This window comes from Sturnus vulgaris, chromosome 10 (genome assembly GCF_052056855.1).
Source record: "Sturnus vulgaris isolate bStuVul1 chromosome 10, bStuVul1.hap1, whole genome shotgun sequence".
Classification (NCBI taxonomy): domain Eukaryota; kingdom Metazoa; phylum Chordata; class Aves; order Passeriformes; family Sturnidae; genus Sturnus; species Sturnus vulgaris.
This window is the reverse complement of record NC_142252.1, coordinates 15,459,387-15,483,512: the sequence shown is the minus strand read 5'-3', so window position 1 is coordinate 15,483,512 and position 24,126 is coordinate 15,459,387. Positions and strand designations below refer to the sequence as shown.

Here is a 24,126-nt window from a genome sequence, read left to right as displayed (position 1 = left end):
ATAAAGAAGGGATCTCCATGGGGCTGGCTGGAAATTTTCCATTCAGCACTTTTCTTTTAAACTGGCTGCTGAGTAACCTTGTTTTTTTTCCTCCAAAGTTATGTCATTTCTGTACAAAAAATCACCTTCTTACTAAACCAACCAAACAAGAATCTCCTCTCTCTTTGCTAATCTGAATAATTTTGACCCTGGGAAAATGTCATGGGATATGCCTCGGCAAATTTTTAGTGCACACACACCAACTCCTCATCAGACTCCAAGGACAGGTTTCCAACCTGTTGTCCTGACTTCAGGAAAGGCTCCCAGGAAAAGGGGATTAATGGGCAGGAGTGTCAGGTGCTGCATGGGAAACCAAGTCTGAGCAGGACAGCAGGCTCTGGGGGAAAATGGGGCCCTAGAGCTCCACCTGCACAGACAGCAAGCCTTCATTTCCATTTCCCATCTTTCAGTTTTTCACCGAGATGACAAATTTTTTTCTTATAGGAAAATTACATTCCAATCACTGCTGAAGTTAACCTAAGAAAGTTCCAACTTTTCTTTCTAGCTGAGACGTCTCTTTCAAATTTTGCCTAAAGCTTCAAGAAGAAAGAATAAAAGCCACGGGATTCAGAGAAACTTGATATTTCTCATGTTTAAAGGGGAGTTAGTCATATTAAAGTGATCTTCTCTTTATATGTCAGAAAAGAGAGTAGCAGAAGTGACAACAAAACACATAGCTATTTTCTGATTTCCAGTTCACTGTGAAGAGTTGTTTTCACCCTCTCCCCCTCCTCTCTTTAGGAAGAAGTGTTAAATTAGCAATGAAAACAGCACATTAGCTGACAGGTACTGCAAATAATCTGATCATGAGACAGCATTAAAAAAACCTATTCAGCATGTTGTGGATATCAGGGTTATTCTCTTCAGCAATTACATCTCAGGGAAGCTCTCCTTAGATATTTAATGGGCTGGAGCTAAAGAATTTTTAAAGCACATTTCAAATCTGCTGGTATTGAAAAGGATCAAGTATTTCATAGTCACTGCTAAGTTTTACAATTGATTATGGCACATCCTAAGTTAAGCTCCTTCAGAAGGAAGCTGACAGGGCCTAACATGAAATTCTGCCGAAGAGAGTCTGTGTAGGCATAAAAGGAGAAGAGGCAGAACGCAATGCTGGGCATCATGAATAAAAAGCTTATTCAGCCAGGGCCCAAAAGTGACTTTTTTAATGCTTATTTTTAACTAACTGTGAACTTCTGCAATAAGCACAGAGTGCTACTTGGCTCCTTAAATAGCTGCAATGATGAGCTGGCGCTCGCTTCTGTTACTATGTGAATTTATGGAGCTGTTGTCACACGCTTTGTTGGAGGAAATATATGGTGGTTCTGTCACAGGGACTGGACACCTATAATTCTCACTTTCTTTGCCTGCTCATAAATCCCTGCTGCTCAGGCACACCATTATTATACTTGGGTTGCTGCTATAATCCCCTCTCTGGAGCAGGGCCCTCGCAGTGCCTTGCAGGGGAAGCGCTGAGTCACCAGTATCGCTCCAGTGGAGATGAAATGCTGCACGGGGCTGGGACTGCCTGCCTGGCAAAGGAGATTCAGGCACGTAGATCTGCCCCAGGGGCATGCTGACAGATAAATCCTGGGCTGAAAGGCACTGGGTGCCTTGGAAATGCCACATTGTGTGGGTTTTACCGTCTTGAATAAGGTTTCATGGGTTTTGGTGCCTCACAGGCACCAAAGCAAAGGTACAAGCTTTGTTTCTTGACTTTTTCTGTAAGACCCTGCCCGGGAAAGGGCATTTGCTGCTTCTTATTGCTTGCTGAAACACTTGTCTTACTGGAGCACAAGTCTAAGGAGGAGCAGCTGATGGAGCTGGAGTTGTTTAGACTGAAGGAAAGGAAGTTTGGGGGGACCTTATTGCTCCCTACAACTACTGGATGTCGTAGACAGGTGGGGGTCAATCTTTTCTCCCAGGTGACAAATGCTAGGTCAAGAGGAAATGGCTTCAAGTTGCACCAGGGGAGGTTTAGACTGGATAGCAAGAAAAGTCTCTTCACTGAAAGGGTTGTCAAACATCGAAACAGGCTGCCAAGGGAAGTAGTGGAATCACTGTCCTGCAAAGTGATCAGGAAAATGCATAGACTAGTGGCAGATGTGGCAGTGTCAGGTTAATGGTTGAACTCAGTGATCCTAGAGGTCCTTTCCAACCTTAACTATCCTATCCTATCCTATCCTATCCTATCCTATCCTATCCTATCCTATCCTATCCTATCCTATCCTATCCTATCCTATCCTTCTCATCTCTGTTCTTTTTGCCCAGGCTGGTGCAGCTGCTAGAGGACTTGGTTGTATTTCATTTGTGTGCAGAAAGCCCTGCCTTGCCCCACAGGGCTTGAGCTGCCCGCACTGGAGCTGTGTGAGATCCTTTATTGCTCAGACACTCCAGTCTGGCTGGGCTCAGGATGGGTTTGATCTCTGGGCTGCTCTCAGACCAAAGTAACACAGCCCTGTCCCACTGTAAACCCTGCTCAGTCTCTCGTCTGCACAAACCTCATCTGCCTGTCTCTCATGTCCACTGCTCAGAGACAAGTGAGCCCTCCCAGAGAGAGGGTTTGGGGGTTTGGGTTGTGTAACCCTTCTGCACCTTTGTGGGAACAGTAAAGTCTAAAATGTGGCTGTGTTTTACTCCCAACATCGGGATGTCTTGGCCCCATGTTGGAGGTAGTCTGTGTCTACCTGGATGGCAGTTCAGGGGCCACCAGGAGCAGCACCTGGGAGTTGGGACAGCATTGCTAAGTGGGCTCCTAGTGCTCCAGGTTCTCTCCAGGTTCCCAGGGAGCTACCGAGCATCTGTGCCTTATCCCAATAGCTTGCAGGGGGCCAGACTCAAGGAGAGCCAGACCCCATAGGAAAGGAAAGTCCTGAGGACAGAGGACCATCACAATCATTGTCTCATGAAGCTTGTAGCCCTCGGGAATGATGTTTTGGCTCCTGCAGGGACTTTATCCATTGCCCATTCACCACCACCAGGACCAAATCCTGGCAGCAGCCATGCACTGAGTGTCCCCTCACCCTCTGGGTGGTTCAGGGATGTCCCCCATCCGTGTTGTAAGCAAGCATGGGGAGAGTGGATGGAGACAGGGAGTCTCTGTCCTCGTCCTCCGGTACTGTGTGTCAGCCCATTGCTCTGGAAAGCAGTCTATTGATCAACATCCATTGCCAGTTATTTCCCGGAGAAGCAAGCAGTGATTGAAGAAAGGTTTGAGCCTCTGAGACAAACTTTTCCCCCTGGAATAGTGCACTTATCTCCTGTTCCACCACCAGAACAAGAGGGAAGGGCATAAGCCAGCCTAAGGCCATCGTTCCCTTATAAAAGGCAATGTTGGAGGTGGTCAATGATGGGCACCAATTGGAGGAGCTTAATCCCTGCTCATCCCGTTCTGACAATAAAATCACATGTTTTGATAATAAAAGCTTCCACCTGGAGAGCTTGATGAAAAGCATAGGGAAGTGTTGGTTCTAGGCAGGAATTTGCTTTACTATTCTGCTCCTCAGGAGCTTTCATAAGTAGGTTTCTTTGCTACCACAACAGAAAGAACACCCCTTTCATAATGAATTGCCTTCAACTACCATGAGCCAAGCTTAGGGGTTTTTTTTGTTTTTGTTTTTTTAAATGTGGGAGCATAGAAAATTAAATCTCTGTTGCATTTTTTTAAGCAATTATTTTAAGCACTGTGAATAAACAGGGAGTGTCTTACAAACACCTGTTATTTTTCCCATCGTGAGCTTGGCTGCTGCTGAACAGTCAGAAATGCTGCTCTTTATAGGATAAAGTGTGTTTATCTGGCAGGGAAGAATAGGGTTTGTTTTCACCACAGAATAATGCACTGGCTGCTGTATAAAGTGCAGCACCAACTTTTATTGAATAGGAAGCATTTGTTCCCTGGCTTATTCCTGGTCGCTGACAGATTGGTGAGACTCAGTTGCTCCCATCCCAAAAGAGGCACCTCAGACCTGGGCAGAATGAAATGGGGCCATGTCACTGCCAGCTTCTCAAAGCTTCTGGGTTGACTGTGAATATGGAGACAAGCTGCAGCATAAGAATTGATTCAGATCCATCTCTCAGCCTTCTTGAGAAATCAGAGGGTGCCAAGTCTGGACTTCCAAACTTTAGCAAGAGTAAAGCCCATCTCCAATTCCATGCTCCCAAAATACACTGCAAAAGGAGGATCTGCAAACAGTTCTGGGAGATTCTCATGATCAGCTGCTTCCTCTTTACCCCTTTCGCCCATCTCCCTGTCTGGATGCTGCAGGCTGACAGTGCCATGGGGACAAGGCTGTTGCTCATACAGTAGCATTCAGAGCACAAGCAGAACAGCACAGGGACCTGAGGCAGAGGGATTACAGCAGCAGCTGGTTGGCTCAGCTGACCTGATTGAGCTGACACTTCCTTCTTTTCCAGCCTTAACCTTTGCTGAAAGTTGTCACCTCTTCTCGCCTGTCCTCCCTCCGGGTGGGGGGAAGCTGCAGAGCAGCTGAGCAGGAGCCTCGTGAGCAGGACATGGCCTGAAGGAAGGGAAAGAAGAGGTCAGAGGTGGCTGGGACTCCGTAGATGAGACAAAGCACAAGGGCTGACAGCAATGGATTTGCAGCATGCACTTGGTATTGCAGGTCAGGCTTGAGGTGACCTGACCAGTGACCATTCCACAGAGACAGCCGAGATCCTTTGTCCTTCTTCCCTCAGGTAGCAACCAACCACCACCATTGTTTTTCAAGTACATGTCTAAAGACAGTGAGGCTCTCTAACAAGCTAAGACAAGCATCACTATAGCCCCTAGCAGGGATGATTTTAGCAGGGACACTTGCAAAGCTGTATAGTAGCCAGCCAGCAAGTGCTCTGCTTCCTGGGTTTTGCTAATTCAGAGTATGACAGTATGAGAGTAGGTTTTTTACTCCATTTTCTTGCTTCTCAAGAGCTTCCAACAAATCAAGGCTATTTCTGAGGCTCAGTTAAAGACCAGAAAGAGAGTGCAGAAGAGAGGTGAGGGGGCACTGAGATTAACTTGCTCCTGTTGGTGCTTGTGCTTTTGAGCAGTTCAGATATCCATCTGGCCAGTTTTCTCCGTTCTCTTACTGGTCTGTTCCTGGTTTTGCTCTGGGTCTGTGCTCTGCCAGGCTGAGGTGTCCTGAGCAGGACATGGTGAAGGGACAGAGGGGAAAGATGATGCCATGTGTGAGGCAGAACAGAGGTTTACACACCAGATGTGCTGTTTTAGCAAAGCACTGCAAGTCAAGCAAAGTTGCCTGGGCTCTGAAGAGCTGAGAAGGAAGCAAAGAAAACTCACCAGTTTTACTCCTGCTGTTGCTCTTTAAAAGTCTCTAGCTGAGAGCATGTAGGCAGCCAGCCTGCATTGCTAAATCTGAACCTCTGCATGGTGAATGGGGACACTCAGGAGCCTTCACCAACGCTTGCCTAGTGGTAGAAAGGATGTTTTCAGTGGTTAAGGTGTAAGACAGGTAGCAGAGACCAGGCTTCCATCCTGTGCGTTGTTACCAGTAAACTGTGTGTGAACAAATCCCTCAGGCCAAAATTTTCATTGCCCTGCCCTTCTGAAAATCAGGCCACAAGTTGCGTAAATATGGGTGTAGGTACCTAGCAGTAGGCAGCCAGTTTGGAACATTCTGGCTTTAATCCCTGTGCCTGAGTTACCTCATTTATAAAATGGGGATAATTCTTTGCTACCTCGAGGGATGCTCTGAAGCACAACTCTATTGATGCTGGTGAAGCATGTCCCAGCTCGCTGGATAGCTATTATTCTATACTTGACAGAAATTGGATACGGCAGAGCTGAACCAGTGCTCTTGGTGTAGTTTTTTGTGTTGCCAGTGGATAGGCTTTGAGTCACAGTTCCTCCCCCTCAGCAATGAGACAGAGCAGACCAGGGACACTTTTTGCACTGCCACAGCTCCATGTTGCAGCTTTAAAAAAAGCCAAGTACCCCAATAGTTCTGCCTCTGCCTGTTACTGCTCCAGGGTACTCAGACTGGACATAGGACATGCATCTTCCCCCCTGGGGAGGGAGATGAGTTGCCAGCACACTGGGCTGTGTGACTTTGTAAGCTCCTTCTGTTAGGAACAAATTGTGTTTGTATCTCCTCAAGTTTACATGGTTTGTTTTCATGTAGCATGAGCTCAGCAATTTTGCTGCAGAGACAGACGTCTGTACAAGACAATTAAAAGAGCAAATTGATTCAGAATAGCTCTGGATTTTGACACTCTTCTTCTGTGATAAAAGGATCTCTTCCTTTGCTTCACATGAGCTGCTAATACAAGGAAGCATTTCCCATCAATTTTCCAATATGGAAAAATATTTAATTCAGCCCATGACTTCTACGTCATTTTCATAATCAGCAGCAAGACATTCTTTCCGATAGAACTGTGCTCCTTCTTCCTTTTTCCCAGCAACTTATCCCAGATAGTCCTAGGAGAAACATGAATGATATGTCACTTGATGCTAAGAAACATATATTTATATTTCAAAAACTCTAATGCCACAGGATTCTTGTTTGCACAATGCTGGTAAAATCTTGCACTTAGAGTCACTTCCAGATTTAAATCAGAAAATGCAGAGAATAAGTTTTTTTTTAATTGAAAAATGCGTGCTTGGTTTTCATCTTCTGTCCTGTTGGAAATTAAAGCATAGAGGAAATCTTGGGAGGAGTATGTTATCCTAGGACTGTTTCTCTGGACTCACCCTCGGGGTGAGGTGATTGAAGTTTGGATGCCTATCTCTAATGACAGCTGCTGTATCTTCTGAGTTTCAACCCTCGACACAATGACAAATGAACTTCCATGCCCACCTTTGCACCCAACTGGTTTCATATCAGGCAGTTTCACTGCCCACACATAGGTTAGATAAAAGAAGAGTCTTCAACTCTTTTGCAATCCTCTTACCTCCTCAGAAACCTTCTGCAATCTGCATTGTCTTGAACAAAGGGTGAGTTAAAGGATGAGTGGGATACTTCATTATAACCTCTGGCTGTGCAATGAGTCACACCTGTGATTTTGAAATACAAAATAATAAATTAAGAGGGCAGTAGTGAGATTGAGCTGACAACCTGATAATAAAAATACTGGGCAACTTGTCAACTTCAGCTGAGTAACCAAAGAACGACACTTTCTGCCAAGCACAGGCAAATGAAAGGCTCTCTTTGCTGCACTGTTTTCATGGTGTGGCCAACAGCAATGTCTAGTGGTTCAATAAAATGTAAACACTGACTATATTTTCTGGAGCCAGTTTCTCTTTTTGTCCTCATGGAGAAGGAAGGTTGGCATCCAGGAGTCTGAAGTAAAGACGGAGAACTGGGACTCTGCCTTGTATTTATGCCAACAGAAAAATCTCTGTGACTCTGTTTACCTAAATGTAGATGACTTTACAGATAGGATTTAGAAAAGTATAATTACTATTAGCCTCATTCTCAGAGGGAAGGCATTCATAAATATTCTTCATCTATTAATCATCATATACAGTCATTTTCCTACAGCTGTCAAACTAACTGTCAAACTCTTCTCTTCATTGACTTCACATCCTCAGTGGTACAAGGGTGTGTGGTATGGGGCAGTTACCTGGGCCAGATCAGTGTCCACCACACTGCAAAGCCACACTGCCAACAATTTGGGACACAGCTTCATGAGCCAGCTTTGCAGGAAAGGGAACAGCAAAATGCCATCCTCCTACCTTCATCTGGGTTCAGCAGCAGTTTGACACTCTGCACGGTGCTGCCTTAACAAAAAACCACAAAAAACCCAAAACCACCAACCAACCAACCAACCAAAAAAAACCCCAAAAAACAAACCCAAAACACCAAACAAGCAAAAATGCCTGAACAGAATTTGGGTAGGAATTAATATTCTTCCCTATGGAAAGAACAACAAAAAAAAAAAGGATAAGACATGCCACCAACATGTCTTCTCCTTTGAGTGACTACAGGAAAAGGTATTTGCTACCAGGAAAGCTTCTGTTGTTCTGGGCACACAGCTCACTCTCTTTGTGAGGGGGAGGAATACTCTCAGTGTTTCTTTGGAGAAAGGTGGGGCTGCAGCTGTGTAACTGAGATGTTCACGTGGAGATTTGGCATGACCCAAAATTGTCACCGGGACAAAAACATCCCCAAACAAAACAGAAAACTTCTCAATGGAGTAAAATCCCTACTGAAGGCCTTCACAGAAAGCCAATCTCAGTAACAAGGGGGCACAGCTCCTACCAGAACCAAAAGATTTCTGGATTTAAGAGTAAAACGTAAACTATAAACACCCCTCTCCCCCCAAAAAAATTGCAATTGTTTTTCCTTTCCTATTATTCCAACAAATGTGGTGTTAGGGAATGGACATTCTGGTACGAGGCAGAGCCATTGTGTCACTCGTAAGTGGACAAAACACAGGGTATTTTTTAATGCTCTATGCAGGATATCTTGACTTTTGAGCAGTGCTCAAAGCACTGGAGTTTCTGCCCATCATTACAACTGCACATTTAGTTTCATGACTGGCATCTGGGCTGAGCCTGTGTATATTCTAATGTCAGAAAAAACCAATATTTCCAGCCAATGGGACAGTAGTGATGGAACTGCTAAGGATGTACCCATTTGTCTCTGCTGTGAGCTGGAGGATGGCTCATGGAGTGCAGAGCTGATTTATTTGCACTCTGACCCAATCAGCACTGTTCCATTGGTGATTTTGTGTCTTCAGTTTCAGAGCTTGTAGAATGATTTGACTTGCCAGGGACTGGACACTGAAATGACAGAGACAGATCTAGATTGAGTCTAGTTGGCAAGTGAGGCACATAATTTTTAGCAGGAAGTATATATTTTTAAATACTGCAGTGAGATAATCAATGTGTTACACTAGGTCAGCACTGTCTTGAGGGATTTGGGGCCACGGGATTTGGGGTGTCTCTACCCCAGTGTCAATCACATCACCTCCTGCAGTAGGACATGCCTGTGTCTATATTTTATAAAAAAAAAAACAGCTCCAGGTCGAGATGCCAAATTGTTCTTGAAGCAAGTGAATCTGGCAGCAAAAAGCGAGCTCAGGCCATCTTCTTGGCCATAAAATGGTGATGGAAAGGTGAGCAAGGCTGATGGTGGTTGCTGTATCAGACACTTGGCACTGCTAATCCTCAACTCTTCTGTCAGTTTACCAAGTGAAAACCTCAAAAGAAAGCCCCCCCTTTCCCAAGTACGTTCATGAATATAATCCAGTGGGACCTGGAAAAGCCAATCAGCCACATGCCCACAACAAACAACCCTTCAGGAGGTGTCATAGCTACACTTGCAACCTGTCACCCCTAACTTCTCCAACTGAGGGGCCACATATTTACTTACATTCTGAGACTGGAATTCATACTCTTACCTGGGCAGTGAGACATGTCTCTTTCTCCACCACTGCTGCTTGCCAGGGAATGCACAGATAAAGCAAGATGCTTCCTCCTGCCACCAAGGACAATGTGCCCTTATTAGCCCTGGAGGCTGGACATGCTTCTTGTTTCAGCAGCCTGGAGTGAACATGGAAAGCACCTGGCTACAAGGGCTGTAAACAAATAGAAACTTGACTGGGAGTTGCCACATAGCACAGGAGGTTAAATGACATACAAAGCCAGGCACCTCCTATTACTAAGGAAAATTGAAGCTGCCATTTGTCCCTGCACCGTTCTGTTTTCTAGTGCCAACACACCCCAACCAGAGACAGTTTGGCATGGAGGATTCGCTGGGCCTGATGCAATGTTCCCAACCTGGGATCAGATTAGCCCTAACCCAGGATCTTATGCAAATCCAAGGCTGAAGGAAGCTTGAGAATGAAATAAGAGAAAATCCCTGTGATCAAGGTTGCTGATAAAAGCAGCCGCCTCCAGCCGGTGAGCAGCACCGCCCTCAGCCCGGTCCTGGCGTGCCACGCTGGGCAGGGGCTCGGGTGGCTAATGACAGTCCAGCACCCAGTGCACCCATCAGCAGGAGGAGAACAGGATGCTGTCCCATCCCACGCACAGAACAGCTCTACCTGAGCGAGCAGGAGGCCATAGCAAAAACACGGACAGAAGCAGACCTGTATTCCATGGTCTGTGGGGAGTCCTTGGGCAGCTGTGCTCATCTCTCAGCTGTAATGGCTGTGTGGAGGGGCTGAGTGTAGGCACCATACACTCCATTTTCCTGGGCTGCTAGATATCCTCTGCTCAGTGCATTATATATCTACTTTCTAATGTGGACAAGATTTGGGAGTTAAGAGGGTCTCCAGGGTGTCTGTGTTTCCTACCTGCTTACAGACAGTACTCACAGAGTGTTTGTGGTGGTGGCCCTTTAGTTATGAGGGATCTACTCCAGTTATCCCAAATATTAGGAGTGGAGCTAGGTCCCATAATTTGTTTCACACCGATAAAGGACATTCAAACGGCACCAGCTTCTCTCCCCTGCTCTCTATGCACAGGGTACTCACTGTAGCAAAGTAGAAAGCGCTGCAATTGCAGAAGCAACTTCTAGTAGCCACTGTGATCCCTGGTAATTACTGTTCCTAACCTCCCCTGGTGCCTTACAGATGCTGGATGGCTGCTCAGCCAAGCCAACCACGTGTCCTTCCTGACTCTTGGTATCTGGTATCAACGTGACTAAGACCGACTTGCAGGTTCCATCACTTACCATTCCCAAGAAACTTTCTCCCGGAGGCAGTCAAGGCACAGGGCTGCCACAGCAGGTATTTGGCCCAGTTTGAGCAGTGCTATGTGGCTGCTTGACATTTAGAGCAGAGCAGAGGAAGACAGACTGGAGGGAGATGTTGCAACCTTGTTTGTGTTGGCAGTGGATGGAGTTGCGAAAAAGCCCTAAGAGAAAGTAACAAACAAAGGGTGTGTCCTGAAAGGAGGTTGAGTTCAGAAAACTTTGCACAACGTGCAAGCAACACGTGCAAGAGCCAGGTGATTCAGAGCTGCCTTTCCTACGCTCTTGTGACCTAAATCCCCCAACAAAAGGGACTTGTATGTACAAATACAACAAGAGCCTCCTGGCCTCTGGACCTGGTTTTCCAGGAAGAAAACCTGGCCCTGCTGTACAGAATGACACACTGAGGTGCAGCACAGGATGTTTTTAGGGTTGTGTTTAGAGACTCAGGGACTGTTTAAGATCAGACTTGGGGGTAGGGGCCCAATATCTTAGTTTTCATGTGGCTGAGTTTCTTCTAACATAAAGCTTTTCTTTACATTGCCTCTTGTAAGTCAACTATTATATGAATATTTCAGATTCTTTCCATTTGATTATTTTGTTCTGTTGTTGGTTTTTTCCCAAAATAAGAAACAGCTTTTGTTTGCTTGGGGGAGAGGAGGGTTAGCACTCCATATGTGTAATGCTTTCACAGAATCATAGAATAGTTTGGGTGGGAAGGGACCTTAAAGATCATCTAGTTCCAAACCCCTCTTCATGTGCAAGGTACCACCCACTAGGCCGGGCTGCACAGGGCCCCATCCAACCTGGCCTTGGACACTTCCAGCTTTAAAAAATATTCTCTCAGTCCAGAAGGCAGAATCACCCCTTACCTGTTAAGGTACAGGGGAAAATATACTTTGCAGCTTTTATGGAGCTCCAGGAGTGAAGTGCAAGTGTTCCTTGCTCCTTTGTTTGAACACACAGTGTGAATTATTTTTCCGTGTGCTGTGGGAGCACTCCCGTAGAACACTGCTGTGTTACTGTACAGTAAATTTTTCTGAGCCCATGTTATTTCCTGGGAGGGGTGCTCCTAAAATGACCATGAGTTTTTTAATCCCATTGGGGATCTGTTTAAAGGTCCCTCTGTGCTTTCACCATTATGGGCAGCCTTTCACTCCATCTTGTGTTGCCAAGAGATCATACAGAGGTGCTGACTCAGTGCTTTGGAGAGGGGTTGTGTCATGAGGCACTGATGAGGTGAGATGAGGCAGTGATGTCAGAAGGGCGGAATCTGCATATTCTGTTGGAATAAACAGATAAATGCCAAGTCAAGCTCCTCCATCATCTCTTGCATTCTTAGATTTTTTCACTGTCTTGTTTGTGATTCAGCCTTGGAGGCACCTGGTGTTTGTACTTTTCCAACCACTGAATCATCTTCTCATTTGCACATTATCCCTTGCTTGAATTTCCCCAATCAGTGTCTAGACACAGGAATCTCTGCTTTGTGAGAAATACAGGTAGAAAAGCATACTTTTATTCCTGAAGATCTCAGAAGCTTTTCTGAGAGGCAGGAAGTTTACTCTCCTCTTTGAACAATACAGACTATCAAAAATCAGACCACGGCATGGGCAGAGATAGAAACACAATGTGAAGGAAACACAATATTCAGGTAGGGCAGCCAACACTGTGCTCATCTGTGTCTTAGTCTCTATAAATCAGCCAGATGTCTCGCAGGCAGAAGAGCACAAATAAGGTCTCCAGAAAGCACTCAAATCCAGTGAAAGAGGAAACTTTATGAATCAGCATGGTGTATATTGAGGTCAGTGAGGAGAAAGGCAGAAGGACATTAACATGAGAATAGTCATTTATTAAACACTGCAGCCCTGAGAAAGAAGAGAAGGAATTGTTGATTTCAGAGATCGTGTGCAACAACTGTGAGACAGGGGACTTCCCTTCTTCTCTACTGGAGTATGACCTCCATTCATACTTAGCTGCTCTGGTTTATATCTATATGTTGTAGCTCTAAAAACCTCAGAGCCAAGTTCGTCTGCAATATTTTTTACGTAAAGCATTTATTTTAACAGCTTGCCTACATGGACTGTGTGCAGTTCTTTGGGGACAAGGCCATTTTTCAAAGTTAGTGCTGCAGAGACAATAAAAAAGAGCTAAAAGAGATTAGAGTTTTGACTCTTACTATATATCAGGGAAATCTTACTGGAAACCTCAGACAGATGCACAGTAAAAAGGCTAAGCATGCTGCTTCTATGATATATTTGCCTGAAATTGCTAGAAGACTCATAACTTTTCCCTGTTTGCACTTGAGAAACAGATTGCTTCACTTCTCGATCCAAAGTTTGAGCAGTTCATGCTTGAAAAACTGCAAACCAAGGGGCATTGGCTGATAATCATGTAATTTGCTGCTTTTTTGTCCTATTTTTTTTTTAGTGTATGTTGACAGCACATAAATCACTGTAGCTTTCCAGATAGTTATATTGGTAGAGCTCTGCTCCCAGAATTTAAAGGCAAAGTCTTGCAATATGAGGACTGAACATCAGCTGAGCCATGGCCACTATCACTGTCAGCTTAGCTGGCAATAAAAGAAGGTTAATCCAAACTGCATTGACTGCAGGCCTGTGTACAGCAAAGTCACACTGGCTTTGTTTATTAAGGGGCTAGAGGGAGCACATGGAGAGCTCAGCTTATATATGGTAAATTGCTAAGCTTGTAAGCCTTGAGTCCCTATATTCTGATTCACATCTGACACAGGAAATGGAAGACAATAATTAATGAGTGGAAGAGGAGATATGACTTTACAATAGAGAGAGATGGTGAGATAACCTTATTACATATTTCACTGGATCTTTTACCAAACAGATGATAGACTCATTATAAAGGGTGCACAGAACAAAGAGAACATTGACATTTAAAGAGATTCTGCTCCGGAAAGCAGCCACAGAATTGGCATGATGGGTTTCCGTGACTTTTATGTTTGGCTTTCGGGTGAAGGAACAGCTTTGTGCCTATTAGACCTGCAAAGTGTTGCAATGTGGGAGTTACACTGATTTTTAGTCTGATGAGATTTTGGTCTTGAAATATGCTTCTGTTCCTTCCTCCACCTCTTTTTTCTTTCTTTTTAAATTTTTTTTTAACTTCATTTTCCATGAAGACCAGCTAGCAGCAGCTATTGCTCCACTGTTTTCTTTCTTTGTTTTTTCTCACTTGTTCACAGGGCAGAGCTGCTTTTCCCACTACGCTGTTGCAGCTTCAAAGCTGCTTTCACACAAGCTGATACCACCCTAATTTAACTAGTGTGAACTTTTGCATTTGGTGATCTACATCAGTGGTAGAGTGTCTTATCCTTGTTCATTTACAAAAGTCTTCTAACCAACCGTCAGAGATGGAAAACCAGCTCTATTGATACTAAAATAAGAGGCCCTGCATGGCCTTGTGCCCTGATTTAGTTAAAACTTCTTAAAGCTGCACTCTTTTAAAATAGTGCCATTGATATGCACTCGATATTTTGGAAATATTATGCCAAGGCTCTACAAGCTGTTGAGTTATATCCTCAGTGATAAGAGCCTTTGTTTTCAATGAGCCCGGAAAATAAAAATTAAAGCTTGAAGTCTGTGAGTGTGCTGGTGGAATTGAAGCAGTAGCAATACTAGAATAATGCATGGGGTGAGAGAAAACCACAACTGGCTCTGTGTCACCTCTCTTGCAAAGCACCCTCGGCAGACACCACAGCTCCCTGAGTGACTTTGGGAACAGTGGGTGCTGCCTGGTTGGCTTTGGAATCACTTGGAACATGACGTGTTTAAAGCTAGCTTACGTCTCATAAAAACCTGTAGATAACACCCAAACAAAAGGCTGCACTGAGGCCATTTTGCACTTTCTGAAATGTTTCTCAGAATTTGGGTTCACAGGAAATTGCAGCTTTCCGGTCTGATTCAGGAAAGCATGAAATGTCAGATTTTTCTGTGGAACAGAGATTTCAGTGCTCATTCAGCTCAGCCAGCAGGTGAGGAGAAGCTTAACAGTAGCACATGGAGTTAGCATCCACCACAGTAATCCCTTGAGCAAAGAGCACATGAGGCTGGAAAACTCTGAGGGGGAAGTCAGAATGACCCTAAGAGCAAACCTTTCCTAAAGGAAACCACATCTGTTCAAGCTGGCATGGAGGACTGTTCTCAGGAGGAGCGAGATGCAAAGTTCAAGGGAACTGCCTGTGAAGACACACGGTGGGTTATATAATGTGCCTTAGTGTGAGGAAGCTCTTTGTTCTATTTACAAATCCCTGTATTACTGACAAGGAAACTTTGATGGCTGTCTTCCAAAGACAACAATGAAGAAAGAAAAGAAAGAAAGAAAAGAAAGGAAGAAAAGAAAGGAAGAAAGGAAGAGAAAGGTGGGTTTTCTTTTGTCTTGCAGCTCCCATAAGTCCCCTCTTATTCTGAAATGTGATTTTAAAATTATTTTTCTTTCCCCCATGTGTAATCCTATTGCAGGTTTTACAAGTATAATTACAAAGCAATTAAATGTGGGAGCAGTGAGGAAGACTGCACCAAGGAACGCTGAGCCTATTTGTTTGAAAACTCCACAGGTGCTGGTTGCAGCTTTGAAACACCAAGGTTATTGTGTCTGAAGAGTATTGTTTCATACACAGAAAGGTCAAATACCAGAGAACATTCTTGGATATTATGTGAGATTTAAGAGAGACTTGTTCCTCAAAGACTACCTTATAAACCAGTTTATCTGATACAAAAGCTCCCAAATGCTGAAAAAAACTCAGGGTGAGATTGGAATGCCAAGGGAGAGGATAGAGCAGAGGTCACAAAAATCGTAATAAATGCAGAGTAAAGGGATAGAGAATGAATAATCACTATTTGATACAGCACGAAAACAATTATTTTAATTAAAAAGCAATTATAAGAATTTTTCTCTGCAGAAACAGGCTCTTATTAAACAGACTCCTCTAAGCCAATCTCTGTGACTCTGCCTCTACCATTCACTTTTCTGTACTCTGCAGTAAATATTTAGACTGAATGGTGCAGAGCTGTAATATCCTCTGGGAACAACCCTTTGTACCTGTCACTAAATCCATTCTATATATTTTCTGGTGAACAGTTTGGCTGTAGGCTAGATGCTTTTCTTGCTATTCAATGAAAAATTTATTTTGTGAGATTTTCATCATTAGCTAAAAACAAGTTCCCTTTAATTTCCTGGGTACATTGGGGAAAAAAGGCATTTATTTGGTAAAAGCACATTATAAAGTATTACAAGGTAGGGATAGTCCTTCCAAGTTTTGTTCAAACTCCATTTCAGACATCAGGAGTCCTTTATCTCAGCTCTCTATCTAGGAAAATATTTACCCATTATAATGACCTAATCACAGGAAGGGGCCAGGGCCCAATTTTCTCGTTTGCCTGCCTGTCTCATCGTGGGGTGAGGCTTGATGTAGGGTGTGTACCAGTCCCAGATCCCTGTGCAGAGCCTGCAGCTGGTGCTCAACACCAACAGCATGAACCAATGCAATATGCTCTGGGTGCTGGGGACAGAGTCTGGGTGCTCTCAAACACTGGTGATATTCAGCTTCTCCATCAGTGCCTTCCTACTATGTGAACAGCACGGCCACCTCATCTAGGAATCTCTGGAGCAACACCAACGTGGCCAAAGCAATGCCTAGTAAGTTGTTGTTCCTACCCAAATGTAAAGAATGAATGAAAGATCTTAACTGAAAGATACTGGAACCCTTCTGCTTAGGACAAAAGCAGAGCAGGAAAGAGCCCAGATGAACTCATAGGCATTCAAAGAGTTCAGCTGCTGTGTTTCCACAGGTGAAGATGCAAGCTGATCTCTCTGTAATAAGATAGGGTGGGAAAGGTTATATAATTAGGTTGCTTGTTGCCTTAAACCCTCCTTCTCTGTAATGCTAAATAAAACAAATGCTTCAAGGATATAGGTCATTAGCCCTGATGAGCTGCCCAAAGGGAGGAAACAGTATGGTAAACAGCTGACCCACGGGTGTTGACAGCTTTTGATTTAATAGTGGAGAAAAGTGGCATTTTTCAGTCTATGCCTGGGAGGGGTAAGATGTTGAACAGGTGAGATGGGCCTCTAGAAGTTCTGCAAATGCTGGAATCTTGTGGCTGAAATGTAGACTCAATAATGCAGATACCAACTGATTTCTTTTTCCTCTTTTTCCTGCAGTAGGTGTGGGACTAAGAAACAAAGGTAACACCAAAATGTCATCTTTGCTGAAGCTTTGGAGCCATTTGACTATCTCTAAAAGCTCTGTGCAGATCAGGTATTTGTAAGCATATTGCTTCAGGCTTACAACCTCAGCCAGCCCTTGCTAGGAACATTACCACATTCCTGGAGCTGTGGTGGCTGTGGTGTGTCTGTAGCATCAAACAGATACTTGAAGTGTTCTGAAAGAGGGGACAGAATACACATAGGTGGCTCTGACATCTTAAGGATTTGCCAAGGCACCAGTGAGATCCTAAGGTTACTTCAGTGCAGCCACACACTGTGTTCTCAGGTTATTACTTCGAAGGGAAGATGGTGCTTCCAGCACACATTTACTCTCAAATTGTCCACTAGATTAGAAACAATTTGGAAGAGATCTATGAGCAATCTGGTTTAGCTCTCTGCAGACATTCCTCTCCAGCCACAAGTAGCTCATGAGCAGTTTGAGCCCAGCTCTCGTGCCAGGGATCTGTCACCTCACTGGCAGCAGGGCTGGGCTGTCTCATTGGTGATCCAAATTTTTGGTGGTGTGAGGAAATGCTCATTCAGGGATGGCTGAGTCCAGCGAAACTGAGCTGCCCTGCATTGCCTCTGTGTCCCAAAGTGAGATGGAGCAAATGGAGCAGCCTGTGGGCAGAGACGCTCTTGGTCAAGGTCAAACACGGGTTGACGTGGGTCTATAAAAAGTCTTGAGTCAGTCCACACTTGTGTGCTATAAGGTGTATGGAGTTCTGAGGGTGACTGATGGAGATAGAGGAATCCATCACTTTCCTAGGCCAGTGTGATCTCCCAGAGCCTAGGAAAGGCTGTTGTCTCCTTGTATTGATGGTGCACTGAGGCACAAAGCTCCAGAGTGCTGGGGAGAAACATGTTGGATAAATGTTTCTCATTAAGAAATGTTTATTTGTTCAGACATGATTCCTTTCATGTAGTGTGTGTGGGAGTGTATCCATTTTAGCAAGATACTCTAGGAAATGTTTTCTTGGAGTCAGAATGGAATTTCTGGCTAGAATGGTCCTTTGTGGTGGCATAGTCATTCCTGGGCTGGCCGGGAATCTGTAGGTCAGGTTTTGGAGCTGAGGCTGGCAAGATGGGGAATTAAAACAGACAAAAGTGATTCTCAGTTACTTCTGGCACTGTGATTTGTTTTTCACTGAATGCTTTTTATCCTCTGCTACAAGAGAGAAAGTCCTCCAAAATGTTGACAAGTCCTGTTTTTGTCACAGTAGAGATGGGAAAGATTCCAGACTCTCCAAGATATTGGCAATGGTGGAAGCTTTTCCAGCTCAGTTCAAGCTGCAACTTTCCCCAAGTCCCACATCTGTTCTGTTGCAGATCTGCATGCTTAACCCTGGTTTTCTGTATAGAAAATTATGTAAATAAAACAATTTGCTGTTGAAAACTATTACTGCCTAATCGTCTGGTGGAGAAAGGGCAAAGCTGGCAGCCAGAAACTGGAGACCCAGCAGCCATGTCCTCTGCTTTTGACTTCATTGTCCTCTGTTTACAAGCTGGTATGTCAGATTGGTCACAGCTCTCAATTCTCAAGGCAGTTGTTTTCTGAAGTAAATACTTTTCTTTACACAATTTTCTTTGTATATATATTGAGTATAAACCAAATTAATCTCTTGCTTCTTCAAGGCTTTAAGTCATTTAGGACCTCTGTAGGAGACAGGTGTTTTGAAGCACCCCATGGAGGACATCTCCTGAGCCAGCAAATCCAGAGCTTTGCTGTGGCAAAGAGAACTGTCTGATGGCACCATGGGATTTGGGCTGCCTGGACCTCTGGGAGCATCCACCTCAAGTTACTTGTCTTTGCCATTACCAGTTGCACAGCTTTTGATTTCTTAAACTCTTCTCATCAATCCTGTTCTCCGCTCAAGTCTGCCCAAAGGCTCAGAAAGGGAAATGGAAACGTTCAGGGGTCAAGCACAGAAATCAAGTTTTGTTCAGATGAAAATTATCTAGAGAGAATGTACTGCCTCTGAGCAGGGAGGCCATAGGGTCACTGGCTTATTTTGCAGTCTTGCCACAAAACTCCTCTTGGATCTGTTGTTCAATGCAGCTCACACTGATTTTCATCCAGAATAGCTCTTCATATTTTAATTTTGGTTTCCTTTTTGTTTTTTCATTGTGAATTATTTATCCTGTGTTTCACCAAAGGAGTCTAATTTTCTCATCTTCTCCCTTCCTAATATTTAAGATCTCTCTAGGTGTCTCTGTAACACACCCATGTTCCCTGATGGAAGGAGTTACAGACAAAATCCACAGTTGGCATTTTTAGCTCTCAGAGATAATATTTTTATGGCTGTATACATTTCTATGCGCTGTAACTCTATTTACTCTAGCAGAAGAGCCCTTAAGATTGACGAATGAAGAAACATATTTAAAATATGTGTCTTGCAAATGTGTTAATGCCTATATAGGCTATAGGTCCCTGTGGAAACAAGAAGAGGCATTCTTTTAATAAACAATGGAGTGCATCCAGTTTTTCTTCCTACTTAAGTTATTTCCAGCACATTCACTAAAATGCTACCAGATTCAATAATATTTGTCTCTTTCTTGGCTTCTTACACGTATAGCTTTCTTCCATGACAACAAGTCCAAGATTTTTTGGAGTCAAAGCAGGAATGATGATGTGTTTTTGTTGTTGTTGTTCTTCTAACCAGCTGTCTTTGCTCATCTTGCTGTCACTAGGAGAAGACATCTGCTTAGTATATTCAATATTTTCACTTTGATTCTCAACAGGGAGGTCAGAGCCCATGCAAAAATGTCCCCCAAAATATTTTGTTACTACAAACATTTCTTTTAAGACTGGGGTACTTTGTTTATTCAGTGTAGGCTCCATAAAGTATTTAACTGTTTCTCTTCCTGTAAAGCAAAGCACTCATGATTTCTGTGCTCAGATCTGGACATGAGACATTTACCATTAGTGAGATACTGTGCAAGATACTGGATGGTATAAAATACAAACTCTAGTGGCTTCTGCTTTAATTATTACACGTCATTCTGATGAGATACTAGAAGTTAGCTTTTTCCCCCCCACTAAACTGAGACCCAGAGAGTGAGGATTGTTAATGAAATTAGCAACTTCTTTACCAATTCTTTGTGTTAATTTCATCAAAATTCATTTTAAAAAGTAGCACTGCTAGTAATGGTTTGGATGTGCCAAAATGCTTCAGGCAGTTATTTCTTCTAGGCACTAGCAAGTCTCCTCGCTCATTAACCAAAGATACAGTCTAGCAAAACACTTCAATCCTTAAATCCATCCTGTTCAATGGAATGCTTAAATCTAAACTGAAATCTCTCTGAGCTCAAACTGGATTTAAGTATGTCCTTAAAATGAAGTATGCAACAGTAGCACATTGCTCAACTGTTCTTCTCAGCATTGAAATTTAGCAGTTTTACAAAACTTTACCATTCCTGAGGCACAGGCAACTAGTCCTAGAATTTAGATGGAGCAGAGCGGGGAGCAGAGCCTCAAATGTTTTCAGGAAGGTTTATACTTTCCTGAGCTAGCCCAGACTCACCATGGCCAACAGTGAAATGATATGGAATTAGACAGGACTCACGGCCAGGTAAAACTGAGTGTCTTGTGAACCACTTGTAACTCCAAGATGTGCACGGAGATGGAGGGTTTGATGATGGTCACTATCTCTGATACGTCCTCAGAAAATTGAGGAGTTTGTTGGCAATTGTATTTCCCATCAGTGAAGATTCCCTAGGGGTTTTGGCCCAGTCTCAATTGCTGTCAGAGATCTGTGACTCACTGAAGCCTGCTCAGTGCCCTGCCTTGCATTCCTGTCTGGCTGCAAACATACCTGCAAAGTGGGGAATGACAAAGCTTGGCCCCACTGCTGTTTCTAGATTCCTTCTACCAGGCAGCACACACATGTATCTCTCAATCAGAAACAAGCACCCTGTTTGGAAATTAATTCAGACTTGCAGGATGAGTCTTTTCCCTCCCATCTGCCTAGTATCCATGCTGGTGTTTCCTCATTCCTTCCCCAGTGCCACAGGAATGCTATTGCTGCTGTGAGCTCAGGTTTTGCATGTGCTTCCACGAATACCCTTTGGAGACTGCAGGGTCAAGTGAGACACTGCATGTCTTGGTGGAAACTGGCGTCCTCCTGGCGAGGAGGGTGAAAGCACTGTGGTTTGGGGCAGAGGAGTCTCCAGTTGATCTAACACTAATTGCATCTGATCTTTGTAAATTAGGTGGCAGCTCTCCCAAAAACACATGCTTAGTGTGTTTTCCAGCCTCTTTGGCTTTTACCCACAGAAGAATTAGTTCACCAGGTGGGTGACTTTCCTGTTGTTCTGGAATTGTTGCTAGTGAGAGAATATGTCAGTTCCCCACAACTTCATCTAATTAAGAGCTGACTTGCAGCAAAAGTGACTTCGGTTAGAAATAAAGCAAACATTTCCAACTGTGAAGCTCTGGAATGAATCTTCTAGATATTCTTACGAGCAGGGTAGGTGAACCTCTGTCAGTTTAGGCAGTGCTGCTCCTGCTGTATGGCCTGAAAGATGGAATTCTTGTGGCTCCCTAAGGGCTCTTCCTATCCTGGGTTTTTCGTTTTGTGATTTTTTGCATACGAAATCTGACTGAAACAGGAGAGACCTAAACTCTGAAAAGCAAGGTTTCACTTGCTGCCTTCTGGAAACTTTGCACAGAATGGGGTCTTATAGGAGGTCATGGTGTGTCATTCCCTGTCCTAAGCCTTGTGCTGTGGGTTTCTAAGGGCTCCTCCAGACATGGGAAGATGAACTGACTGGTCTAAAGTCACACAGTACAGGGAAAATAGGAGCACAAGCCAAGTTTCCAATCTCCTAGTCATGCACTTTAAACACTAAAAAACTTAATTTCCTTGAATTAATACTGGCCCAGCTGAGTCCTGTATTCCTGCCCCCTGACTGGCCTATGCAATGTCAGGCATTTCAGTCTTTTGCTGTTTAATTCATTTTGCTGCTATGGTACGGTAGATATTACCAAAGGAATGATTGTATGTTTGCCAGTATTTTTGATTCTTTCCAGGCAAAGAGCAGATTTTCACAGCCAGGCTCAACACCTTGAATTTTCTACTTTCATTTCCAAAGTATATCATATTGGTCATGATAGGAAACTGAAAAAAACCCAGAAAATTCATGCTGTGTTTGACAAGGCAGTGACCATTCTGGGCAGCACGTTACAAGGGTAATGGGCTGCAAATCAAACTTCTGCTGCTGTGCTGCAGAGGATTAGTCACAGTTCATCTACCAGCAAAATGGAGGTAGTAGTAGTTACTATCTCAGACTCTGGGGTCTCAAAGCTTAAAACTTTTGTGAATCATTTAAAGTGGGCACAGTATTTTATCTTCTGTTAACAGCACTGGAAAATTTCAGAAGCTTGATGGATAAAGAAGCAATAATTGTTGGATATGGGACCAGGAAAATATTTTACCACTGGTCTTGTCTGAAATACTAAATGGAGAACACTTGTCTCTCATCTCAGGCCAAAGGGTTTTTTTTTAGTGTTCATATACTTCCCCTAGATACCAGTTGACACAACACAAAGGCCATTGCAGCTCTGCAAGAAAACTGGAAAGGCAAAAACCAAAACAGGCAACAGTTCCTGTGTGTATCTGCCATTGAGAGCTCCACCACGCTGAGGCTGACAGATATGGGTGCCAGGAAACCCCTGGTGATGACCACCTGCTCCTGGTGGAAGAAAATCCCGTTGTGAGTTGTCCTCAGGGCACAGTGCAGGAGCATGACCTCGCAGCCCAGCACTCCTGGAAGGACAGGTGAACTGTAGGTTCTGCAGGAGGGAACTGAACCTGGGTTTACAGGGCCTCAGGCAAAGGCTTTGGCTGCTCAGCTTGAGCTGCTGCTAGTCTCTTCCATCTGGAAATCAGCCGTGCAGTGTCTTTCACAAGAGGCCACGTACACAGAGCACTGCTGGCTCTCTAGGTAACACCTACAGCACGGGGCCCTGGTGACTCATGCACCATTTAGCTTTGCTTTAGGATCTAGCAGGGTTTAAACACCAGGTAGGCAGCTAGGACAAAGCTGGGGTTTTTCTAGTCATGTCCTAATGCTTAGAAAACACCTGCAGCCGTGACTGCTCACACAGATTTAACTGCAGTGCTTCTAAGAAGACAACCTGGCCCTGGCTCTCCCTGTTCCTGGAGAGAATTTAGCACCCCTGGTACACAGGGCCAGTGTGGGACACGAAATCAACCCTAGATGGGGGGTTTGCACTGAGGACTAAATTTGGGAAATGCCATGCTTTCCCCTCTGAGGAGTCTGCCAGGGTGGGGTGAAATCTCTTGGGGTCTCTGATTGGGAAGTGCACTGGTTTTGTCAGCCAGGGAAAGGGGAGAGAGGCTGAATCACCATTCTCTGCTACAGCTTAAGTCCTTTAGGCACTTACTGTCCTTTTCTTGTGTCCAAACAAGCAATCTTGCCCTCCTGGGGCTGTCAAGCACTGACTGTGGACATTAAAGCTGGTAATGGGATAAGATGTAAACATCTTCTGAAAGCACACACCAGAGCCCTTTATTTTAAAAATGAAATACATTTGAAGTGCCTAGAAACTCACCCAGAAATTTCTTTCCAAATGAGTAAGGATTGGCAACGCTCCCCTCCACAGCCTGAACACAATGTAACCTCTTCTGTCTTCCCGTTCTCTTCAGGGCAGATGCAGATACCGAACAGCTACTTAAAGGGTAACACTCCATTATAAAAACAATCACACTCAACATCCCAATTTATTTTAATTGCATTCCATAGAGATAGCCACAAAACAATCAAACAGAAAGCAATCAGAAAACAAGTTTCCCTCCCCCCCTCTCCTTAGTATTCGCGACAAGTCTTGTTTTGAATCTGTGAACAGACAGCTCCTTTGGAACTCCCTTCACCTTTTACCTCCCCTCACCTTGTTCTTTGCTTCAGCTGGAGAACAACAGATTAAAAGTTGGTTGGAGAAGCACCCAAAGAATCAAAAGCAACCCTGGACAAAACTTCCCTGTGAAAAGTTGGATCGTGCAAGGCACAGGGTGCACTTCTGGGCGGAAAGCTCCCCTGGCTCCGGGATGCAGAGCAGGAAGGTGATGCTCGCAGGGCCGGGGCCGCCTCCAGCCCCGTTTCCCCCCTCCCAGGTACCGGCACCGCTGCCGCCCGCCCCCCCAGCCGGAGCGCAGCCCCCTCCGCCGTGCGGCCG

General features: G+C 44.3%; 2 long non-coding RNA genes across 2 annotated transcripts; both read right to left on the bottom strand.

Moving 5' to 3' along the window:
- Positions 1 to 3,889: 3,889 nt before the first annotated feature.
- LOC148222672 (uncharacterized) lies at positions 3,890 to 5,463 on the bottom strand. The gene is made up of 2 exons (XR_015805615.1): positions 5,336 to 5,463; positions 3,890 to 4,556 (listed from the first exon to the last, which is right to left on the bottom strand). It is a non-coding gene; the product is annotated as an uncharacterized LOC148222672 (long non-coding RNA).
- Positions 5,464 to 5,955: 492 nt separating this feature from the next.
- On the bottom strand, positions 5,956 to 24,063 carry LOC148222671 (uncharacterized). Its single transcript, XR_015805614.1, has 5 exons — positions 23,506 to 24,063; positions 10,677 to 10,858; positions 9,400 to 9,576; positions 6,946 to 7,048; positions 5,956 to 6,472 (listed from the first exon to the last, which is right to left on the bottom strand). It is a non-coding gene; the product is annotated as an uncharacterized LOC148222671 (long non-coding RNA).
- Between the last annotated feature and the right edge of the window lie 63 nt (positions 24,064 to 24,126).